General features: G+C 34.3%; 1 protein-coding gene across 5 annotated transcripts in view; it reads right to left on the bottom strand.

Annotated features, from left to right (window-relative positions):
• ec (ubiquitin specific peptidase echinus) overlaps nt 1–26,797 on the bottom strand; it is a 270,447-nt gene that overhangs the window by 36,749 nt on the left and 206,901 nt on the right. Inside the window, exon 1 of one of the 5 annotated variants that reach the window (XM_073973376.1) lies at nt 573–2,668. The exons of the other annotated variants lie outside the window; for them this stretch is intronic. The gene's annotated coding sequence lies outside the window, so the exon portion shown is untranslated. Of the gene's footprint in view, nt 1–572; nt 2,669–26,797 lie in introns of those variants that run through there. 5 annotated transcript variants of the gene reach the window in all.

A 26,797-nucleotide genomic window follows, 5' to 3' on the forward strand; every position in this document is an offset into this window, starting at 1 on the left:
TTGTTTTAACGCTTTTTTAATAATTTATGAAATAGAAATTTTTAAAAAAATTAAATTGTTAAATTAAAAAATAATAATTATTTTCCGTGTTGGAATATTTTTATGAATTTTTGTATATTTTTTGTTTATTTATTTATTACTATTTATTTACCTATTTAATTAACTAACAATATACAAAATTTGTATAATTATTTTTCATTAAATATTAATTAATTTTAAATTAAAAACAAATAATTATTTTCCTTGTTGGAATATACTTTATTAATTTTTGTTTTTCTTTTTTAATTAATTGAATGTTTGGTTTTCAAGGTTTTAAGAGGATTTTTTTAACATTTTAGATTTTAATAAAAATAACGTCAAGATTGAGATTTTAAAATTGTTCATACAAATTTTCCCTTAAATTCCCTTTTTTTAAGCAGGCAGACATGACTTCTAAGCTAGTTCGCAATAACAAAGGTTAATTAATAATTTTCAAATTATTAATTTGTAAGATCAACAACAAAATCAATATTTTTGAGCATTTCCATCATATTTATGATTATAATTATTATAAAAAAAACATTAACACTTACTTTATTTCCCGCCTCTTTCTGGTACTAATAATCCACAATGAACTCCAAGGGAAATAATCCAAAATATTTGAAAATAGTCGTTTGTTAAAAAAGGGGGCGTGTAAATTTTCCTATGTGCCACTTAAATCACTGCACCATTGTGTTTATTATTCCTTCGAAATTATTCAATATATTCATACAAGTTATGTTTTCAACATTTTCTTCAGTGTACTCTATACTTTGCATTTGTTTTCTTTCTGTTTCATTTTGTTTATATAAAATTTTATTTTTATGTTATTTACTTCTATTTTTTATCCAATTGTTTTCACACTATTCAAAACTTAGGCTTGGGCGCCAAAACAAAATTCATTTCAAGTCGTGAGATGTTGTTTATTCCATTAATCTTTAAATCTCATTTGTTTCTATTAAATCACTCTCTTCACAACACTACGGGCTCACAGATACCGAATTCGTATTATTATTATTATTTTTTTCTTTTTTACATTGACGTTCCGTTGTATATCTCCAAAAACGTCCGTTCTCGCATAAGTTTCGTTTAAAACTAAAAACTTGTTTGGTTTAACCACAAACAAGAATTGTAATACACCGACCGTGCTCAGCGCAACACAGGCACACAGACACAAAATACCCATGGAACTCTCCCCCAGTGGAACTCTACCTGCAACGACTGGCTTATGGTGCACACACAAGTGTGTTTTGGTTTAGTGTGTATGCATGTCAAACTCATACTAACAAATCCCCCTCTTTCAAAACCGAGAAAGTCATAAAACATGTTTCTCAGACTTGTGCATTAATGCACAGAGACACAAGATCAACAGAACAACAACAATATCAACTACAGGGTTTGTAAACACACAGAGATACTGTAAACAAGTTAAATGTAAACATAAATCCACTACAACAACAAAAAGTCAATGAAGTTAGACACAGCACATGCTTCGAACTAAAATACATCTCCTCACACAGATACTCTTCGCAATAAAACACAACGATATTTTCCAACATTATTTTATGCTCACCTGAGCTAATAGCAGCATCCATCTCACACACCAACAACAAGAACAGAAGTTTGCTCACTCACTAATTGTATTGGGTTATTGGTAGGTAAGTTCAAGACATAAGAAAAAACCGTAAGATAAGATACCCACAACAAAAGCAACAACTACCGCCAAGAGTTCTAATACTTGGCAACTGGCGGCTGACGGCTGGCTTGTGGAGGAGTTCGTAGTAGTAGCAGCAAGTAACACAACAATCATTATCGTATGATTCCCCCCAATATGTCAAACAAAATGGGATTCAGGTTATACCTCATGTTGTGACTAACAGTTTTTTGATGTTCTTAGTCTTAGTAGCCAGCCTCCACAGGTAGATGGATGGTAAGTACCAAAAGAGAGGGTTTTATTTGTTCTTCATTTTGGGGAGTATTGATAAAGAGAGGAGTCTGGTTTTTGTTTTTCTTTTTTGCGTCAAGGGATTAAAGGGTTTTTTAATGTTTATCTTAAGAACTGTCAAACTGTTTATCTTCAAGATTATCCTGTTTGGTTAATGGCTTATTGAGCATTGATGGATGAGTGGTGAGAATGCATTCGTGACTATGGGAGTCTTATTTTGTGAATGGAGGCAAATAAAAACAAAATGTGTGATATATACAATTTGATATGAACAAAAAGTGCCTCATCGAAATGAAGGTATTTGGTCCCACATATATTTGCTAGGAACAAATCGGTTTCTGATAACCAGGAGTCGTATTATACATGTTTGGCCCACCATCAACGTACGTACGATAACTCGCGAAAGATTGATTTTTTGTAAACATGAAATCGCGTTCTAATACTTCCAAACATAGATTATATTAGGAGATGGATCATACACGTATACTCCTACTGGTACCTCCCCCACTTAAGTTCTAAATTTTAAGTACAGTCTAAGAACCCTAACATCGTTAGTATTCGTGGTCCAGATTATAACAATATATGTATTTATTTTCTCATATATTGACCATAATGCTACGGCGGTCTCCAAACAAAACGGCAATGCTCACAATATTGGCAAATTTTTCGGGAACCTCTTCCAGAAAATTTTATTTTCTATACCCTCCACCATAGTTTTGTTTTTCGTTTGTAACAGATTGAAATAATCATTTGCAACCCTATAAAGTATATATGGGCAATATTATTGAAAATTTAACATCGTTGAAGCCAAGGTTTACCCCTTTATAACTCGCGAATAGTGGTTGTATATTGTACAATTTAAATGCTTTTAGATAAAATGAAATATTTTTAGACTTGGCAAAAAATATTGGCATTCAAAGTTGATTTGCGTGGAAGCTGTGGCTATATTTATGTTAAAAAATGGGTAAAAATGGGTTGAAGCCAACGTGACTTTTTTTGTTTTCTCTCGATTTGTGATTAAACCACATTTTTCCCGATTGTCCTGTCAAAGTGAAAGTAGAAGCCAACTCAATTAGGATCATCCCACTAATGTATAACTTTTCAAAATTTGATCTGCGTCTACCATTAATGATGCTGACATTTTGAAGCCAGATTTTAAGTGTTTTTTGAAATTTTCTTATAATTTCGTTCCGCAAACAGCTTTTCCAAAAAATTGTATATAGGAATGAAGAACTCACGATTCTGATTTATTTGATATATGTGTCGTGAATGTAGCCTACACAGCTTCAGAGTTATCTGTATCCAAATACGAAAATTTTGTGCGAACAAATTTCTAAAAATCATACATTTCGGGTCTCATTTGTACAATTGGCATTCGATTTACTCGTGCATGATTGCAATTTTTGGATTTTTACGTTGCGGATCTAATAAATCATTATTCGTTAAAATCCATCTACTAAAACGCGAGATAGGAAAAATTCCAAGGTAGGAAAATCACCTAATATTGTTTTTGAAAATATCGCGCATTTTATCGCGTATTCAGTCGGCCGCTTGCACTACTATGAAAAAACTAGTGCACCATCTTCCCTTTTGCGGAAACAGAGATTTCAAAACTTCACTGATAAGGGAACTACATTCATTTTATCCCAAAAATAGTGTGTGATGCTACATCCACGGCTCTTGACTGATTGCCTTGAAATTGGTATATATCGATGCAGATTTTCATGGTGACACTAAAATCGGATGCGGAACGAAATTGTATGAACTTTGCGCAAATTAGCGATGTTTTATAGGGTTTTTAACGCTAAGATGCAGCCGTTGCTACATCTTAGCGCCCAAATTATATTTCGAAAAATGAATCACACGCGGACAAAACGATTTTGATAATTACGCAATTTACACATATTTTAATATACATATAAGTTAAAGCGGTTTATTTGAACTCTATTTCCGTTTAAGAAGTCTAATGATTTATTTCAACAACCCGATAACTTTCCTCAATGGGAAACCTTCTATGTGAATGTAGATATAGCAAAATCCGTCCATTTTTCGTGAGAGTTTCAAGAAAAATAAAAGAAGTACTCCTATAGAATTTTTCCAATATTTTCAACTCTAGAATGCATGTGAAAACTATTATTCCAAACCAAAATTTGTTTTTTGTAACACAAATATGTGCTTATTTTGGTTATAATACCCTAACTACTATCCCGATGATTATAAGCTTGGTCTCATTTGATTCCCTGTGAAGTCATTCTTTAAAACTGTTACTTTTTTGTAATTTTTGACGAGTAAATGGACCTATATTTTCAAAAAATTCGGATTACATTTAAAATTTTGTCAATTTTTTGTAAATTCCGCGAATGCTGAGTAACATTTTACAAATATTATGCAATCTACTTAATGACGTCACTTCGTGACGTCACTTGGGCTAGAGCGCTCGTTTTTTTACCCGAGTATCTTGTTTCAATAGGCAGGTCAAGTTCGAAGGTTGGCTATATCGGCCCAAGTTTTGGTATCGCCCACATGTAACGATACCTCCCGATTTTCGGTATTTTGCTGATTTTAGCTACAATTTTTAACCGAACTAACTGTACTTGAACATAAAATTCCCACTGATCACAAAATGTCTTCACCAAAAATTATTAACATAGGTCCATGTTTCGTTATATCCCTCTTATAACAGTACCTCCCGATTTTCGGTATTTTATGGATTTTACTTACCTTTTTACAGAACTACCTGTAATTCAACATTTAACAACAAATTGTCAACATAGGTCTATGTTTTGGCGTAGCTCCCGTATCAGGATACCTTCAGATTTTCGGTATTTTAAGGATTTTGGCTACATTTTTAACCAAACTACCTGAAATATAACATTTTAGGTTGCCGGAAATTATTAATATAGGTCCATATTTCGGTATAGCCCCCATGTAACGGTACATCTCGATTTTTGGTATTTTAAGGATTTTACCTATCTTTTTTGACCGAACTACTTGTAATTTATTATTTGAGGTTCCTAGTGATCACAAAACATATTCACCACAAAATTGTTAACCAAGTTCCATGTCTTGGTGTGGATCCCGTATAAGGGTACCTCCAGATTTTCGTTATTTTGAGGATTATATCTTCAATATTTGACCGAATGGCCTGTATTTTAACATTTGAGACTCCCAGTGCTCACAAAATATCTCCACCAAAAATTGTTAACACAGGTCCATATTTCTGTATAGCCCTCATATAACAGTGTTTCCCGATATTCGGTATTTTGATACAATATTTGACCGATCTACCTGTAATTTGACGTTCTCTCCAATAAAAATTGTCAAAATAGGTCCATGTTTACTTAACATTTAAGGTTCTACTTAACATTTAAGGTTCCCAGTGGTCCATGTTTTTAGCTTACCGAACAACCTGTAATTTAACATTTGAGATTCCCAGTGGCCACAACATCTCTCCATCTCCAACATCTTCACCAAAAATTGTAAACATAGGTTCATGTTTTGGTGTAGCCTCCTTAAAAGGGTACTTCCCGATTTTCAGTATTTGAGGATGTTAGATACAATATTTGACCGATCTACCTGTAATTTGACGTTTGAGTTTCCCAGTGGCCACAACATCTCTCCAATAAAAATTGTCAAAATAGGTCCATGTTTTAGTATATCCCCCTTATAAGGGTACCCCTGATTCTAGATTTTTTTTATCCTATGTAATTCCACATTTGAGGCTCCCATTGGTCACAAAACTGTTCCATTAAAAATTTCCATGATAGGTCCATGTTTAGGACATGAAGACATATTCAGATACATTCGCTAACCTTATTTAGACATTTGGGGCCACAAATAATTATTCCATTTTAGTTCAGAAAATTTTGTGGTGGAGGGTATAAAAAGTTCGGCCCGGCCGAACTTAACGCTTTTTTACTTGTTTAGGTTTAAATCGGTCCTCATTACAAATCTCTGCGTATGGTCGAAACGAGGGTTCTTTAGGTGGGAAAGAGGTCACTCTCAGCTGTTTACTTGTGAAATATCTAATTCGCCACTTTTTGGGGAGCGGCCTCTGTTAGTCCATACTTCCTTAGACAATGAACCAAAAAGCTCTTTTTTCACAAACCAACATAGCTGATGAAGATCATAACGTACAAAATGAGTATTCGATTTCGCCGAATCTTTGCATATCGTAAAATTCAGAACGTACATCAAGTTCCAAGAAGGTCTATATGGGACAGCACCTTCAGGTACTAACCCCCACAAATGCTTACAATTTTAGTTTAAGTGCAGTTTAAGAGCTGTTCGAGTATCTTTTTGAAATGTTCATCGAAGGTACACTTGGAGTCCCCGTTTCTTGCGATATACACAGTGAACCAAAAGTTCTAAAAATCTTCTACAGTGACGAAAAAAGCTGACTTGTGGGCATATTAACTTTCGAAAGGAGTGTCTGACATTTGTTCATTTTGCACATTTTGATATTTCTTCTCGAAGACGGACCATATCGCAGAACTTCTGCCGGTCCCTCCCTCACAAAAGTTAAAAATGTTCCCTTGAGTGAATTTAAGGGCTGTTCTTGGCTTATGTTAAAGTTTTTTTTTTATCGAAGGTAGCTATTTTATTTTTCATTACAATGATACAAGTCCATGAACCAAAAATCCTTTGATGGTCAACTAGAATGGTTGTTACGACAGCTGTCGAATTGTTAATTTCTGCAGTTACCACCTCCGCGAAAGTTTGATAGTTTTGCGTTTTTAAGCAATTCGGATCCTATGGGAAACCAATATGGGCCTCCAAAATGTACCAATATATAGGACCACTCCTCCCGCTGTTTAGTCATTGTGGTCTTTGTTACAACGCTGTAATATTATTGTCCATAGTTCTCCCAATAATGGCCCGAATTTTCAAAAAAAAAACTTGCACAAGAGATATTTTTGGGATAAGGTTTTTTGTGACTCTTTTGATTGGGCCTGTAGGTAAAATAATTAAGCTCAATATTCAATAAAAAATATTTGTAGAGGTTATTTAAAAATGCATCCTCGAAAATGTTTAACAAAATTTGTCCAGGTACTAGAATCAAAAGTGTCTACTGTCACTGCATGATCTAATATAAATAACGTTGATTGACTTATTAAGCCGTCAATTGTGTCTCAAATTCCCACACAGTTCTTAACAACAACGTTACAAAAAAAGCAAACAATGGAACAATAAAAAACTTATAGAAGAACAAAAGAAATGATTGAATATCACACCAAATCCCTCAAAATAGTAAAATAACATCATAACAAATAAATACAATTTCTATTGTCTTAAATTCGAATAAAGAAATTTCCTCTTAACCAATTTGGAAGTTTCCCTAGATTCTTTAGTTTTCCCAAAAAAGGAACAAATTTCTTCTAGAATTTCACACTTGAGTGATAATCTGACTTTCTCTCGAGACTGACAGTAGACCATAACTAATCTGTTTAGAATGTTAAACCAAAATGGGGGATTATTCTATCAGCTTAATAAGAATAGACCCAAAATCTTAAGCCATATCAAAATCAATCACATTAATTTTCCACTCGATGGATTATGAAGTACTTGATAATTATTTGTTTACTTAAGGAACGTTTCTTACAGAGAAATGTTTGTTGCCACTGAAACGGGTTTATTTTAATTTATTTTATTTGTTCTATTTAACTTTGGAATTCTACACACTTTTGAGCTTTTTCCGTCATCATTTTCCATTTGTTTTGTTAAATAGTAATTCTACAAAATGTATTTTGTTGTCAATTGAAATGTGAGCTTATTAGGTAGCTACAGATCACAACAGTGGAACAAGCTTATAAAAATGTCATTGAAAGACGCATAGTTAGTTTTTATAAAATAGCATAGTAGCGCGGAATATTCATCCATTTTGCAATATAATTCCTTATATTTATGTCTAACTGTATTTAAAATTTGATCATCTGAAACTCTAAAAACCCTCCATTGTTGAGGTTTTGTTTGAGTTTTTTTCTTATATGGAATTCTTTTTGAGTTCTATTGTTCTTTGCAATCTTGCCCTCCCTCCCTGTAGACAGGTGGTGATTTGAAACCAAGTGTTCTGTTTTATTGCAGACAACTTGAGGAACAGTTTGTAACGTGAGTAGTTTTCATAACAATAATGAAAATGTCACTTCGCATAAATAATAAACAAATTGTGCGATAAATGCATACTCATGTAAAAAAAATAAAACCAACACATTTTTTGCATAGAAATTTCTTTGAAAAACGAAACACGTTTACAGTAGCACAGAGTTGCCAACAATGTGGTAAAATGTTTGAATGGAATTAAAATATGACGTTACTGAAATGTTCAAAAGTGCAAAGAATCGGAAGATTTATGTTACTAGAATGTTACTAATAAGTCTTATAAATATTGAAATTTAAAAATGCTAAAAAGAGGACCAAGAACTTAGTTTTCAAATGAATTTTTAAGGGAATCAAAGACACGAGCTGTGCCGGCTATAGTTGAAGATATCAAGTTACCACGATTGCGTTTTCTAGGACATGTCATAAGAATGAGCGATGATCAACCTACTAAATTGGCGCATAAAAATGAACCGGTACTCGCAGATCTGGAAGAGTAAACATATGGAAAACGGGATTTAAAATCATAATACTCGAAATTGGGAAAGCAAATCAACAAATAGGAAGGAGTGGAAATGTATTCCGAGTTCGGTTTAAAAGACAAATGTTCTGTAGAGGGCCACCAAAATCAGTAAAGAGGTCTATTGACGTGTAATTATTTTCAATAATTCTAAGATTCAGCAAAAATCGGTATAAACTTGTTTTCATGAAAATCTTAGGGCGGCCAAGATAGAATATAAACGACAATTGGCTAGAAATTCTCAGAGGAACCAAAGTATTTTTTTACAGAATTTTTTTACAGAATTTTTTTACAGAAGACTATAAACCTACATTTTTATAAGGCATGTAAAGTTTTAAGGAATTGATGACCAAATTGATGAACCAAAGATGACCAAAATCTTCGATTTTTTAAACGTGGATTTCTTAAATAACTCTTAGGGAAACCCAGGAGAACTTTAAACGTGGACTAAAAAAAATAAGGGCAACCGGGGTAACCAAAGAGGGAAAGGAAATAACCTCGTGCCATCAATCTGTACCGTTATACAGATCCGCATCCATTTCAACTTTGGTGAAATGTAATCGAATCGGCAAACAAAGAAGGAAAATCCAGAACAACCGTTTGCTAGATCCGCATCCATCCCATATCAACATCGGTGAAATGTAATAGGTACGACTCCGCCTTGACCTATCACCTTAGAGGTTGACTATAGTCATTTAACATGGAATGTATGAGCGTAGCAGTAAGTGCTACCGACTGCGGAGATAGAGGTGCTCAATGTGTATCTACCGCCAATGAATAGTTGTTCCCTGCGGTATATGCCTGATTATACGCTACACCACTCTGTAGTAAAGGGTATTATGTATTTTTGTATTTGTATGTAACATGCAAACGGAGACAAGATAGACCCATTGTTCCTTTGAGGTTTATACATAGGATTACATTCTAAGTCCATTTATGTTTGACCGTTCCTCCGTCTGTCTGTCCATGTATTTGTTGTTCATTTCGCATAAAAATTGAGGAAGATCCTATTTTTTCCCAAAGGCCGAACGGTATTTTGGTAAGAATCGGTTCAGATTTGGATATAGCTCCCATATATTTTCGTCCGATTACATGTATTGCATGCAACAACACACTATGTATGTCCAATGAAATTTGGAATATGTTCCGGAATTTGGTCTAAAAATAACTTAGCCAAATTATATTAAAATCGTTCGAGATTTAGATATAGTTCTCATATATATCTTCGTCCAAACACACTGTATCTGTAAACTGTTAACGGAATTTGGAAAAATGTTCGCCAGCAGAGGTGAGTGGTACAGTAGTACGAAGATTCCAGAGACACTACTTTACCCCATAGAGACACTACTGTACGGGATCCAAGAATAGAGTGGATTCCGTACAGAACAATACCTCAACATAATTGCACGCCATATCCACACTTATCAATCGAGGTCTGAACAAAAGCAGGCCGTGACCTATCGATGGCCTTCGCTACCGTAAACCATGCCAATGTGTTCGAGGAAATACAGTAGACTTCTCTCCATCCGTGTTTGAAACTTAATGAACTGTGCATGTGTGGACGACAGTCGTTTGTGGAATTCAAAAATAAGAAATCGAAGACCTGTATAGTGAAACAAGTAGTTCCCTAAGGCGCGGTGATACCATCGGAAATGTTTAATGCCTACTTTTCTGAAACACCAGATGGCACATCTGACTTAGTGACATTCTTGCATCGGGAGAATATGAAAGTATCCGCCGCTAAAACTACTGTCACACTGTTCACCACTTGGACGGCTGAAATGAGGCTACCCGGAGAAAATATTGGTCGATGGTGTCCTCATTCCGACCACTTGCTACCTCAAATGTTGGGTGCATCGTTTGATATGATGCCTAAGTCGGAAGTCACTGCTATTTGCGAATGGATTGGAAGTAGCAACGAGGTCCTTATGTCGCAGGCCTTCAGCACTTGGGATGTTGACAAAGAAACATTGACTATTAAAAACGTATTTATAAGTGAGTTCGTACAAAGATCTGAACTAAAGGTGAAGTCCACATTATTGTACACTTCTCTTATATCAATGAGTGCACTCCGATTCATGTTAGCTAAATGATATGGAACCTACTGTTTATCGCCGTGTTCGAAGGGCCTGTCACTACCCACCGAGAAGTTTTACATCTATGATATACTCAGGGAATTTCGACAACATTACACTGAGGGATATTTTGTCACCGTTGCGACACCATATAAATATCACTCATTTACTAAAAGAGTGACACTCAAAAAAACGTTTGTGTTAAATTATGCCAAACTCGTAGTAAATGAGCTGTAACTTGCCTAGTTTTAGGAGGGTTGGCGTTTTTTTGTTTGGGATGGCGACTTCTATTTTGTTTTTCAAAATAGTCAGGCTTAATCCCATAGTCGTTGTTTTAATATTTTATTAAAACAACTTTAATTTATTAGTGGGAAAAAATTGGCGGTGTTTACCAAGGGGTAAGGCAGGGAATACTATAGTTTCAGATCTCGCCACAGATCTTCATCAGTTCCCTTATTTCTTGTTTTTCAACAAGAAACTTTTTATACCCAAGTGTCAATTGCTAGCTCAAATAGATACGTGCGCAAAGAAACACTCTGATCGAGAATTTCTTTGGCACTACCTAAACTCTAGCAACTTCACTTGCAAACAAAACCAAATTTGACACGTATCTATTTGAGCTAGCAATTGACACTTGGGTATAAAAAGTTTCTTGTTGAAAAACAAGAAATAAGGGAACTGATGAAGATCTGTGGCGAGATCTGAAACTATAGTATTCCCTGCCTTACCCCTAGTTTTAGAGATTTCAGCATGAAAATTTGACACAAGATAAAGCAGAAGTTGTAGAAAAAAATAGAGACTGCTAACTCAGAAAACGCTTTTTTGAGTTATGCCACTCTTTGAGTAAATGAGCGATATATTCTTGATCAGGATAAAATTCTGAGTCGGTATAGTCATATAACGCTATATTCTTGCACCCGAGTGAATTTTTTACTATAGGCAGCTCAAATTCAAATATGGGCTATATCGATGGGCCATGGGCTATATCGATTTCAAGTATTTTAATGATTTTAGGTACATTTTCAGACCTTACTACATGTTATTTGACATTTGAGTTCTTACAAAAATTTTCAACATAGGTTAATGTTTCGGCATTGCCTCATAAAACGGTGCCATCGGTTTTAATTTTTTTTTCTCCCAAGATTAGATGTTCTCCGGCATTTATGGTTCGCAGTGGTTAAACATTTCACCATCAAAAATTGTGGACATAGACCCACGGTATCGCCCGATTTCATGTATTTTCAAGTATTTATCTCACCGCCTAGCCTTGCTAAAATTGGATATTCGGGGTTCTACCCTATTTTTTCCAAAAATGTAGTTTTGATTAGGTATAAGGCTTGACTTATGTTTATGCAGAAAAAAATCATTGATCATACTTCACAATTTCGGAAATGTCATATACATTTTTAAGTAAATATTTTATTAGGTCTACAAATAAAAGAAATAATTAAACATATGGCATAACCTCCATATATTGATTGTGCCAATAATAAAAATGGTGATGTTTTAGAGGGTTAATATCTGTCATTATAAATTAGTATTCGATAGATGTCATAGTGTAAAAAACATTTGTCAAAAGAATAACAATATCGATTAGTGTCCAAATATAGCTGTTTCGTATAGAGGGTTTATACTACGAGGACTTTATTTTTCTATTCCATTAACATGCCATCGTTTTATAATTATTTTTCTAGAAAAAATTTTCGAATTCAATTAAACATTTAACCTATTCGCTGTAAAAATACACAATTTATCCATTCATCTGACCAATATTTTATTATTCATTTGAAATAGGATATTAAAAATCCATTTATCTATTAAAATTTCCCCCATTTATCTATTTGATATGAAATACCAATTTAATAATTAAAAATTCCTTAACTTTCTCTTTTGATAATATCTCTATTAAAATAAACAATAGAACAAAGCACACAGGATTTACAAATAAATATAGCCATTAAAAAAATATAACAATATGCCCTCCCCACGTAGTGTTATATGGGGTATGAACATTTCTATAAAAACCCTAGAAATATTCCAAGAATAATTCACTGTAATCCTACTATTGTGTATGTCGTAACTCAAAATGAATTTCTATTAAAATAGAAACTCCGATCAATGTGATAAACCACAGGGAGTGAAGAAACATTGCGGTTAAAGATCACATATTTTTTTAACATTTTGTTTTTTTACTATTTTAATGTTTCACCAATATACCACTACACACACCCTGCCTCAATCATTTGACAACGCAGTGGTCAGTCAGTCAGTCAGTTACTTAGTGGCTATGTCATTCATTCCTTTGGTTGAGCAAATCAAAAATTCAAGTCACTTTTGATTGACACAATATAAAAAAGTAGTCATTTCCTGTTATTATTCCACATACAACAAGCGAAGCATTTTTTCACAAAAAACGTAGAGAAAATTCTGAACGATTAAATGCCTATGAAGATATGACCAAATCAAAAATTTGAAATGCAAGTGTTTTTGTTGGTATTTATGAAGGTGGTAAATATTTTGTATTACGACAGAGGAATTTCACTTCGTTATTATTAATAAAAAATATGCAAATATTTAATGATCTGTTAGAGGGTTAATAAATTTTTTTATTGATTTATTTCTTTACAGTAGACCCGCAGTTTTCTTTTAATTTCTTTAATAACCAAAGATAAACTCTAATGGAATACAAATTAGGTGCTAGGGTGTTGGCCAAGAAGAAGCAGAAGAAGTGACCATAAATTTGTTTCTTGGGGCATTAAACATTAATAAATAGTTGAATAGTTTCGAAAGGTGGTGAAAAATAATAGGATTTATATTGTCCTTATAAATCCGCTTTAAATTTCTGATTTTTATGGAAAACATTATGCTACAATAAATTGAAGTTTTATGTTTCACATTATTTCTTTTGGTAAACATAAAGTTCGATATCAAATAATTTTTATAGTACATTATTTAATAAACATAACATGACTCATTCTACCATAAACATCTTGACCACACGTGCACACTCACAGCTTTTTTATGCCACTTAGGTTTTTTTCCTCTTTCATCAATGGAATTTTTGAAATTCCTCGAAATGTAGTCACAACTTAACGATGATGGCCAAGAGCAGAGATCTGACCACAGGTCAGTATCGAAAAAAATGTTAAATGATTTTGTTTCTTTTTTTTTTTCTTTTCTTTAACCCTAGGGCTATGTCGTAATTTTATGTTTTTTTATGTTGCATTTAAACTGTGAAGATTCTTCTTCTCTGTTGAGTTTAAATGCTGCAACATTTTAAATTTAATTCACTTTGACTAGGAATTTTGTTTGAGCTTTTGGTTTTGTAAATCTGCCACAATGCTTTGGTTCTCATGGTTAGCTGTTACGCTTTGCGATTGGTTTGATAGAGGCATTTCCGTTTTGAGTTTTACTTGCTGATGGCGGATGCAGAAAATCGAATTGAATTGAAGCATATCAGATAAGAAAAACACAAGCTGTGCAATATTGTCGTTGAAAAAAAAAAAAAAACAAAATACATTGTGAAGTAAGTCAGGAGTAAAATATTGGTTATAGATAGAAAAACTGGAAGCTGAGATGCCATAAAGCCAGAAAACGACATACACACATAATTGAAAATTATATAACAGAATATGCTGGGAATTCTTTTTGAAATGTAGTACATTAAATTTTTTAAATACGTGTTTCAAAATGTATTTGTCATGGAGAAATTTGAATTTATGGGTATCACCGTGGAGCAATGGTTACATACCATCCTCGTACACTGAATGCCCGGGTTCAATTGCTAGGCCAGCAAGCATAAGACGGAGACACAATACCCCTCAATGGCGATATTTCCTAAGTATTTCAACCATGTAAAACAACTCTTAATGTGGTGCGCTAATAAATTAGGGAGAGAAGTGGAATTTTTATTCACATTCATCATGAATTAGTTGCCTTCACTTTGTGGTCTATATCCACAAGAAGAAAGTAATAAGGAATGCCTCGGAGAGGTTCTTTCCTATTTTAAACTATTTCCTATTTTCCTGCTGATCTTGTGTCATTTAATGTTATCCTGCTGCCTTATAGTCGACGAGCAGGTGCTATGTGTCGATCTGATTTTCATATGTCTTCTAAAAGATTTAGTGTGGGGTGAGGTTTTGGTCTACAAATGGATTGGTATGAGACGATTCTTGCATTGACTATAGCATATTATATGCAATGGGTAGGAGACCTATGCCTCAGTAGTTTGCACAAACCGCATTTTCGGTGATAGAGATGAAATAGTTGATAAACAGAGGGAAACCATCCGACTTAGGTGCAAACGCGAGCTGACGGAGCAAAGATGGGCCTGTGACAGCGTCCTCGGTCGGTCAATCCGAAATCACAACCAGTGGTTGTTATCGTAAGAAGTCATCTGAGGAACAACAAATTACGACAGGTGGTTGTAAATAGGAAGTGGTCATTTGAGGAACAGCAAACGTCCGCGAAGTTTACACTGATCAAAACCTCTTCAATCGGTGCATCTTCGCAGAGACCATATAAACATACGAAGGCAAGCAAGGTGAGTGTTAAGCCTAGTTCCTCGAAGAAACCATGCACGTCTAACACGAAGCGTATAGACAATGCTTTGAGACGGATTGTCCAGAATGATCTCAGGTTGACAATCAAGAATACGGCTGATCCGAATGGGTATATCCGTGATAGTCATTGGTTGCTGGTCGAGGCTTATCTCAGGGACATTCTCATTTCAGACGTTGTGGATCAGAGCAATGTACGGCTAGACCAGTCGGTCTTGTACGCAGGAATCAAGGACAATAGTTGCGAGAATAGGGAATCCGTAGATGTTATTAAGCAGACAGTCAATGTACCTGTTGCTGAAATTTTGTTTGGGATGATAACCTCAGTATGGGTACCTCCTCCTTCCATGAAGCTGGACAGGATACTGAAGTTAGTCGATAAGCAGAAAGTCACTCGTTGGTTGGGAAGTTGGTGAAATCTAAATCATAAAGTTTACATCCGGTAGTACTGGAGAATACTATCTAAGAAGTCGGTGCTAAACTTCGGATTTGGAAGGTTATGCTTCCGAATCCATATAAAGCAACCGAAGGACAGGGCTTAAATGCAAGAGCTTTGTACAGATAACTCCTGTGAATTGTCTCAACCATAGATATCGACATTGCCTAAGTCCAGAATCCCTATGCGCATAAAAATAAGGTAAGTGGTAAGGTGTGTTCTACGTCTCAAATGGGGACAATGTGAGAACGTGTATATTAATTGTATTCTTCTATCTAGATATTTTCCTCGTTTAAGAGGACCTTAAGAGGATCTCAAACAAGCTAAAAAAGCTGGGTCTTAATACGGGCTCCTGTACGTCTCGAATTCTCACGCTTACGTTTTTTTCTGCTATTTTGCAAGGTACCGCGATTCCACATTACCAGGACAGGGAGGGTTGTCTTGCACCATTTGAAAATCATCTCCTATAGAAAAGTAGAAAGTCGTTAAGTTCGGCCGGGCCGAATTTTTTATAGCCTCTACCATAAAATATTCGTAACTAAAATGGAATAATTAGTTTCCTTTCCTGTCCAAAATTTTAGGTGCAAACCTTTTTCGACCACGGATAACCCAGATACCTAAATAATCTAATCTAATCTAAAAATGTGTTTACTGAAGTGATACATATGTATATATGGGGGCTATATCAAAGTGTGGACCTATGTTGAAAATTTTGGGTGGAAAAGTTTTGTGACTGCAGGGAACCTAAGCGTCAAATTACGTGTAGGTTCGTCAAACAATGTAGCTAAAACCCTTAAAGTACCGAAAAATGGGACTATAAAAAAAACAAGATAGTTTCGATCATCGTTCATAAAAGTTATGATCATGTCGATCATTGCCTGCAAAATACATATACATACATATAATCATATCTCGTGGCAATCATCGTCTAAAGAATAGATGGTCATATCTACGATTGTGCCGGTCATCGTCCACAGAATAGATGATCGTAATAATCGTATCGATCATTCAGTGATCCCATTTTATTTCTTGAGAATGTGATAATATCGATCACCTCCTGATTTTATAAAACGTATCTATAGGTAGAGAAGATGAGAATATCATTACGGTGTATAAAACAGATAATCGTGCCGATCATAGTCCTTAGAATAGAAGACCGTATCGACTATGACATCGTATCGATCCTAAAGATCATCATCTGAATTGAATAATAAACGATTGTAGCGATCATATTTTTGCAGAATAAACGATAATCGTTAAAAAATGGAGAATGGTGCCGATCCTCGCCTAAAAAGTGATGCCTAAAGAATATATGATATCTATGATTATGTCGATCATCGTCTATATAAAATATGATCATGTTGATCATCGTCAATGGTCTTCTGGTTTCATGTGATCGTATCTAAAGAAAAAATAACTGTTATCAAAGTGCTCTTTAAGTGGTGTCTTTCTGCGCATCGCACGCTACCAATACGAATAAAAATTAGGTCCCATATTTTTAATTTGTCCCTCATTATCTTCTCCCACAAAGCAACATTGGTAAAATTCCAATAACCCATTACATCGTTATGCCGGTATGAAGTGTCAAGTTTATGCTGCATACATTGCCCATGGCCAAAAAATGATGACTCAAAGCAACAAATCTGGGTTTAATGGCAACAAAAAAAGAAGGAGACAAAAAAGCCCCAACCAAATGTAAGTCAATAAAATGCTGTAACACACATACTACAAGCGATAACAACGATGCCATGGCAAATTGACGCAAATGCGGTAGACAAAAGCTCATTGGCAACAACAATGAGAGTGAAGGTTTATTGAGATTTTTTCTTCGATTTAAACATAAAAGTGACTCAACCCAATGGCTTCAAAGAAAAAAGGTAGTGGTCGAGGGGTTTGTTAAAAAAAATCAGGAAAAATCCAAAAAGTGACAACTTATGTTATTTCAAGATAATAAACAATAATTAATCTTGCAAATGAAGAAAATAAAAAAGATATAATACAAAAGAGAATGGGGGAGATTATAGAAATCAAAAAATTGTTAAACAAATTTAGCCATGTAATTGTCATACAAACTTCGAATGATAAAATCGAAGCAAAAGTTTTGATGAACCCAAAAATAGGGGCAGTTAAAAAAAGGTGGAAGCAGTAATAGAGTCAAATAATCATTAATTTTGTGATTTTTCAAAAGCACGTGTCATTCAAATTATAGGCATTTAAAGAAAAAAAGGCATTATTTGAGTGTTATTTTTTTTGTTTTTCATTTCATAGCTAAGTGTGAAAAATGGAGCATTTGTTTTAATAAGAGGTTCACAAGTTTTTCTTTTTTTTTTTTTTGTTGCTTGTTCATTTCTTTGGCAGATAATCAAATTATATGCCAAACATCAACTGACTTAAGAGTCTGTTGCATTTGTCTGTCTAATTCCAAAAAGGCTATTTGGTTAGTTATTACAATTAAGCCAGTATTCCCGACAGTCCAGCAGACTGTCTGCCTTTCTTATGCTATTTGTTTTAACAATTTGTATCTGATTTTCTTTGGTTATCATTACGAATCTGTTTGTCTAGCATTTTTATTTTTTTTTCATATGTTACCGCCATTAGAACTAATTTGTGGGTAAGTTTATTATTCGGGGGTTTTGTGTTCAGCTTGCTCTAGTTTTCTTTTTCTTTACAACTATTGCGTTTACTTGTTTTTGTTTATTTTTTTCAAAATGTTGTTTCACATCTTTGCCTCTCATTGTTCAGTATGCAAATAAAAAAAACAAATTTTTAAATGTGAATGTTACCTTTTTTGTATGTAGTTAGCTGTATTAGTTGCAATCGTGTTATCATGTTTGTTAACAGGTAAATAAGAAATACATTTTCTTTCGAAATGCCGTCATTAATCAAAAATTAACCCATTTTTTAACTCACTATTATTTAGTTAGATTGTAGGGGACAAGTGTCGAAAGTGAACAACTCTGGAATATATCAAAACAGAAAAATATTAGAGGCAATGAAAAACAAGAGAGAAAATATCAAAGTCCTCTTCACAGTAAAACTGCCGCTAACACTTTGGATGTTTTGTTTGTATGAAAAGGCTGAATATTTCACCGAAGGGCCAGCAAACTAAAAGAAATGGACTGAAACTAAAAATTAAACGATTTGGCACAGTGTTATTTGTTGTTGTTGTTGGCCGTTTTGAACTAAAAAAACAATAGCTCCCTTAACAGTTACAGACAAAGTTCCAGAACAAAAAGTACAAAAGTATGTGTTGGAAGATACCATAGGCTTATCATGGATCCTCTTCCATCTCAAGTGGAAACATAACAACCGCTTTATACTATAGGAAATATAACAAGTTCGGGCCGAACATTTTATATCCTCCACCATGAAAGATCTGGAACTAATAATAAATAATTTGTTTTATTGAATGTTCACAATTTTGATGGAGAAGTTTTTTAACAGCTGAGAACCCCAAATGATTGCTCATTCGGCCCGAAAGAGTAGCTTATAGCTAAACGATCACCTATGTCCGCAATTTTTAAAAGATACGTTTTTTGACCACTAGGAATCTTAAATGTCAAATTACAGACAATTTTGCGCGAAAATATAGATAAAACTTCATAATACCTCAAATCGGGTGGTACCGTTATATAGCGAATGTACCAAAACGTGATACTAACATTCAAAAAGATTCAAAATTTTCTGATGGAGAAGCTTTGAGACCTCTAAGAACATAAAACGTCATATTACAGATAACTCGATATTGCTAATATCATCAATATATAAAATATGAGGACTATACCAAATCGTGGACATATGTTGGCAATTTTTGTTGAAAAAGTTTTGCGACAATTGGAAACCCCCAAATGTCAAATGGACGCTGGATTGAATTCAACAGATGAGAAAGGCCAGATAGAATCAGAATTTCACCCTGATCAAGAATATTTGTACTTTTTGTGGTCGAAAATGATTATATCGGTGAGTTATAAACAGAAAATTAATTTTATAGACCATCCGTACTATGGTGAAGGGTAGAACAACTTTAATTTATTTATGAGATGATATGTCTTCAGTCAAATCGAATGAGGATTATTTTCGTAGATACCTTCTAACTCGCTTGCCTTAATGTCCTTTTTGTCCCTTATTTTAAGAACCGCTATAAAAGTACCTCAAGATTACGTTTTTCAGCTTCGAAATGTTCTGCAAAAATGGATTAGGACTTAGTTGCAAAAGTACCTCAAGATTACGTTTTTCAGCTTCGAAATGTTCTGCAAAAATGGATTAGGACTTAGTTGCATTTATGACTTCGGAGACCGCCCTTTGATGCACGGTGATCAGAAAGTTCGCTATCGACGGTCGGTTGACGTCCGATGGAATGACGCCTTGGATGTCCTCAGAATAGGGTCTAGGTTGTTCCTTAGGTTCTATCTTAGTGTTATGGTACCGTTCTATAAGGGCTGTAGACCATTTTAAATACGAAACATCATAGTAGTAATTTAAACATTTGTATCGAATAAAAAACCCTATCTTAAATATTGCGAGCCATACCTTAAAGTACTTTATAGGGCCTCCGACAAATATTTCGATGTATTACAATACTCACATAAAATATCTTCGGGAGCCTTAAATCTATTTTTTTTAAGGTCATTTAAATATATATTAAAGGCATAGCTAACTTCATGAGTTGCCTTTCAAGGCAATAGAATGCAGAAAAGGACATTATTAGCAATTCGGCAAACACCCGATTCTAAAGAATTTTAAGACCATATAATAACCATAACCAACGAATCGATCAGTATGCCTCGTAAATAGTTTTTTAGGCTACAACGTGTTCATTTCATTAAAAATTTAAAATTAAAAAAAATACAAACATGAATATCCACACAATGAACTCATATACTGGAGAACACAGTCTACTTTGATTTAAATCATTTCACTGCAATTACGAATCGAGAGCACGTGTTGTATTTATTAATTTTCATTGAAGTTTAAGTTCCGTCTGGTATTTTCAAACCCAAAAGTTAGCTGAACTTTAAGAAAAAAAAAAAAAAATAGCCGAAATGTAAATGAAGGTCATCATATTTTTGTAGACAATGCAGTTATTTCATTTTTCAACGGAAGTTATCGGAATTTCCGGTGATTTTTTTTATGTAACTTAAAGTTGGATAATATTTATGTTTCCCAAAAATAGAAAGAAATGTCAATACATTCAAGTGGTGGAACTTGCCTACAAATCAATCACAATATTTATTGTTAATTCTAATTTTAAAAGAAGGTTATTACCCTACCTTATGAAAGTAAATTTAAAACAAGTGTAATGCCTTTTTAGGAAGCTCTTTACAGATCAACATGAGTCCGAGGGTAATATTTGTTTCTGAAAATTCGAAAGAGTGTTTTTTTAGACTACCACAAAATTCTTAACTGTGAGTCATTCTAAATATGGAAATTTTAAAAATTGTTTTTCTATTGAAAACCTGCAACCAAAACCATTTTCCAAAGCCTTAACTAAAGTCTTAAACTACAATCCAGAAAACTGCTACCAAATTAGGAATTCATTTCACACCCAAATTCCCAACCACTCTCATCACAAACATTGACATATTTTGAAAATCGATCTTCATAAATCTTAAGAGCAAACCAAAAAACTATTCTCCAAATGACATTATCTTGCAAATCAGTATCCCCCCTCCCTAGCCAAAAGCATAGCTTAACTTATGCTCCCCTTGGAAATGCATTCTTTGCACTTCTTATTGACAGACACCATACATATTCTCGTATACACCATATACTCCTGTAGTATTCCCTTGTAATGTAATTTATGGTTGTTAAAATGTCAATATCGATAACATAGTCTCCAATGAATTAGTGACAGACAGGTTGGATGGATGGACAGACTGACTATTGTCTACCTTTGTGCTATTTAAGCTGGATTCTACCAAAAAAAGACGGAAAATAAGAACACCATTTTTTGTAGAAATCTCTTTGGCTACATCATGGCGCAAAATGTTCTTACCGTGGCAAAACACTTGCTCTCGCTCACTGCTCCCTTCTTCTTCTGATTTTAGTCAAAGTGATGTGTGCGGTACGCACGTGCTTGGCATATAAGTTACACAATTAAAACGTTCGCACCAAAGTACACGAAATAATGCTACCCGAAAAAACATAAAGACTAGTGGTGCGCCATTTAACCGGCTAGCCACCAGCCATCAATTGGCAGTTATTGTTTTAGTTTCATTTCTCGAAATGACAATCCCAGCCATTGTGTGTGTTTTTTTATTTGTAACGTATTTTTCGTCTTGTTGTTAAAAAATCAACACTCAAAACACCTAGACCAAGATTATTATCTTCATATGACAATTGAGATTTGTAGCCATTTTCATTTGTAAGTTCTTCATCTCCTACTTTTTTGGCCCTTAGATAGTGACAGGCCATAAACTACTTAGATAAGACAGCAGCAGCAACCATTATAACGACGAAAAAATTATTCCGGCCACACATGATCATTGGAGAAATTTCTATCGTAGGTGCCACACTTAATTTCTTAGAAGCATTAACAACGTTTGTTATATAATTTTATAGATTCGAGTGAATTGAATTTAAATTAAGAGAAAAACATCAAAAGAGAATGAGGGAGAATAAGGTTTAGTTTTTGTTGTATGTAATTTGATTCAATCAAAATAGTATTTTGAAAATATTAAAAATTAATTTATGAGGTTTAAAGAATATTTGTAGAATTCAAAGATAGTTTAAACGAATAATGCCGCAATAATAGAAAATGATCGGTTAGAAATGCTCAAGACGTACACACAGACGGCAGAAATGATTCTTAATTTATCAGAATTGTTATTCTCTAACTCATTTTGCCGTTACTGATAAAAATCGGTAAAATTAAAATCCTTATAATTTCGTTAATAAAGTAAATTTTACCAAAATAAAGTTGTCGCAAAGCCCTATCGATAGTAACTGTATCAACTTTTACTGGTATATTTCATTCAAATGTTTCCATTTTATCGAGTTTTGTAGGTAATCAAAAAAGTGTTGCAGAATTCCACTGCACCGAATCTCTTCTTTGACAAGTCCGTATAGTTATTGCGATCCGAATATTGTTGTCTTTGTAACAGTTCGGTTGTATTCGAAAGCTCTTTACTAAGAGTTCTTAAAGGAACGGATCAACGAGGAGAAACGGCTGTAACAGAAAATCCATAGAAGTTAGATTCGTGGATGTGAATGTGGACGGACAGTTAAATAGATGCTGGGTATCGTATGAGCTTCGATGGGAGAAGGGGTTCATTTTTAGAGTACCGAGAACAATGTGTTCTCCGTAAGAGTTAGGAATGTTACGGTAATCGCACTAAAATAATCATTTACTTCCCTATAAAGTATACATATTATTGATCAGGGTAAAATTCTGTGTCGATCCATGCCTGTCCGTCCGTCCGTCTGTGGTAATCACTCTAGCATCCACAAAAATGGAGATAGGACGCTGAAATTTTGGGAAGATGCGTCTTTTGTTTGAGGCAGGTCAAGTTCGTTGATGGGCTGTATCGGTCCACGTTTTGGTATAGCCTTCATATAATGGTACCGCCCGATTTCAGGTATTTTGACGTTTTTAGTCACATTTTCAAACTGAATTAGCTACAATTTGTTATTTAGGGTTCGTATATATGTGCTTATAAGTACTTAAGATGCCTTTAATGTGCTTTTAGGCCGTTATGAGTGGTCGGTGAAACGGCATATAATGGATTGTAAGCCTTTAGGCCGTTGTAATTGGTCCTTGAAACGGCTTATAATGGATTGTAAGCCCTCATAAGGGCTCTATAAATGCTTATAATACTTACAAGTGTGTATAAGGTCTTATAAGTGTTTATAAGGCCTAATTAGAGCTTATAACACCTTATAAGCACTTGTAAAGGCTTGTAAGGCCTGTAAGCAGTTAAGCCCTTATAAGCAGTTAAAAATTGTTATAATACCCTCAACTGTTTATGAGGTCTTATTAGTGCTTATAATGCCATATAAGCCCCTATAAGTGTTTAAATTTTATAAGGCCTTATAAATCCTTGTTGTTAGCACTTATAAGGCCTCATAAACACTCAGTGGAACTTTTACAAGCCATTAGAAAGTGCTAATAAGCCATTGAAATGGTTTATATGTGCTTGTAAGCCCCTTTAAGCACCTTTAAGTGCTTACGAGGCCCTGCAAGTGCTTATGAGTGTTTGTAAGGCCTTCTTAGTGCGCATATCATCTTATAAACACTTGTAAGACCTTATAAGGCATTTTAACCACTTATAAGTTCTTGTAAGGCCTTATAAGTGCTTATAAGACGTTATAAGTGCTTATAAGCCAATATAAGTGCTCCTTGAAATCTCTTATACGTGCTTTATAAGCACTTATAAGTGTTTTCAAGGCCCTACAAGTGCTTATTAGCCCTACCAATGGTTATAAGGGCGTATAACTACTTAAAAGCACTTGCTAGTACTTCGACTTGTCGTACTCCCATTTTAATTTAGAGGAACTTGCATGTTTCGCCTCGGAATTCAACGAAAGCTTGCTTTCCATTTATGTAGTTAGCAATTCAACGTTCTATCGAACAATAGCTGCCATAGTGTTTTATTCGGGTGAACGTGGCTGATTTAGGTCATTCATAATCTATGTGATTATCCATTGCATAGCCTGAGCCTCCTTGGAACCATGTTGATATGAAGCAAGGAGGAAACTCAGTTCTAGAGCAATAGGGATTCTAAAACCTTTGCTATATGTAAAAGAAGGGAAATCGGCGGTGCGAATCTCCATTGGTAACGTTTTTGTCTGACTGCAGAATGGGAATTACATTGCAAAGGATTCCCAATCGGGAAATTGATAGTTCCAAGACAGTTATCAAGAAGCTCAAAATCTACGGCTCCCACCTTCTTTAACATTGCCATGGCCATCCATATGCTGTTTGCACCCAGGGTTTGGATGGTTTGGCATCGAAAATAATTCTTTCATTTTTACTGGATATGAAGGAGGTGGGCTACAGAACGCGCTTAATTGACTTGCATATCCGTAATATAGCTCGCCGCGACCTGTTCTGCAAGGTTGGAAGTTCAATAAATTAAAAAAAAAAGAAATCTGAATGGAGAATGTCGTTGAAGGCAAAGAGATTTTTATTCTAGTTGGCACCACATACACTTTCCGCCGTGGACCAAAGCTGTTGTTAGTCGAATTTTTGTTTTGAAAAGTCTAAAAATCGATGTCGGCTGTGTTTCATAGAGAAAATCGAAAGGTCGAGTTTTTATGGTCGACTTTTTTATTTTCCTACCCACGATTTTTTTGTATGACAAGTATTCGATCAAAAATCGATTTTAGTCGACTAATCGAAAAGTCGACCTTTTAGTTAAAACTACTGATATAAGACGAATTTTTAGAAAGAGGTAAAAAATCGGAAGATTAAAAAGTCGACTTTTTGATTAATGGTAAAAATCTGAAAACCTAACAGCCTGTTTTTGTAAACAAAAATATTTTTTAAACGTATCGTTCGTACTCAAACGAATTCGTTTACAATTTGGTTTATATAAAAAATTGAAAAGCATTCGTTTGCAAAAAAAATATTCAATATACAGACAAATTTTGAAAACATTTTTCAAAAAATGTCAAAATACATTTTGGAGTGATGATGATATTTGGCCCGTATGGCAGAGTTTTACATGTATAAGTACCTAAATATTTCTCTAGATCAATTTCCCATCATATACATGCGTTTTCAACGAAATTCTGTAACAAACAAAAAAATTAGCTCAAAACGTTGGGTATCTTTCTATTGTCTTTTTCAGACGTTTTCGTTTGTATTTTTTGTTATGAAAACCAAATATATGAGGAAAATCAAAAGTTGGTTTTCACGCATATACAAACAGCATTGGATACAAAAACCAAAATGTGTTTTTATGTGTGACAAAAACGATCGAATCGGAAAATTTGATTTATAAAAACAGGCTGTAAAGATACACTTTTGACTTCGATTACGTATGTATCTCTAGTTGCAGCCACTTGAAATGCGTTCAATTGCACAATTCAATTCAAAAGTTAGTGGAGTAGATCAATGATTTGTTAAGATCTACTTTAACCCTGTTTTACCTTCAACCAGAATGTAAGAGATCAAAATCTCATGTTTCCCATGTCACGATGTTATCTTATATGTAGGGTATATATTTTCCTTTCAAGGGCATTTGTGAGAACCCTACCACACACAAATGCTCATCTGGCCGAAGTTGTCGTTAGACAAGCTCAACAAGCAGTTCTTATACAGGATGTCTAAAGAAGGATTAATATCAAAGGATTCTGGAGAAAATTTCCCATGGACAGTTCTGAGATGCTCGCAAAAAATAGTTGATGCCTTCCTCAAAGTTTTAGGTGTTGTTTTCTCTAATTTCAAAACCACCGCTACATAAATCTGTATTCTATAACCCTTTTAACCGGATACTGGTTGATTACTGAGACACCTATTAATTAAAACCATTTCCACATCAACTCTCCATTTTTTAAATAAGTCTAGTCCTCTCATTATTCGCCTGACTGGACGAAAGTATCATTACAAAAAAAAAAAAAACGCACCGGCTTAAGACATACCAGCCTCTATATTACACTATAGCTAACGATAACCAAAAGCGCCGCCATTAGCAAAATGTTTGAAATGACTCTTTGATGTTAATCATCAATTTTGGCTGGCAAGCCGGGCAGTAAAACGATGACTCACAACAAACAACACACAAAAAGCGATCACAGGTACATGACCCTAGACGTCTGGACGCTAGTCTATGGTGGCACAAGAAGAAGAAACAACAACGACAACAAATAAAACAAAAATCCATTTAAATACCAGGTAAATGCATCCATCCTAAGAACATAATTAATGACCAGTAGTTTTTCTTTCACTCAATTGAAATGAAAAATCTTTTAAATTTTTCTCTAAAGCACATATTATTAATTACATGCACTTCTTCTTCGTCGTTTTCAGTGATGAATAAAAATGGACTGTCATTCAAGAGTGACAAAATGGGATTAAACGAGGGAAAATCATTTGAAAAATTTGAATGGAGTCCATCAAATCATCAAATATGTGGGGGATAAGAGAGATATAAAGCATAGATCATTAAAACCAAATGCAAGAGATGGTACTTGTCGATGTCACAG

Source organism: Musca autumnalis, unplaced genomic scaffold (genome assembly GCF_047663935.1).
Source record: "Musca autumnalis isolate F117 unplaced genomic scaffold, ASM4766393v1 scaffold_3, whole genome shotgun sequence".
NCBI classification, from domain to species: Eukaryota; Metazoa; Arthropoda; class Insecta; order Diptera; family Muscidae; genus Musca; species Musca autumnalis.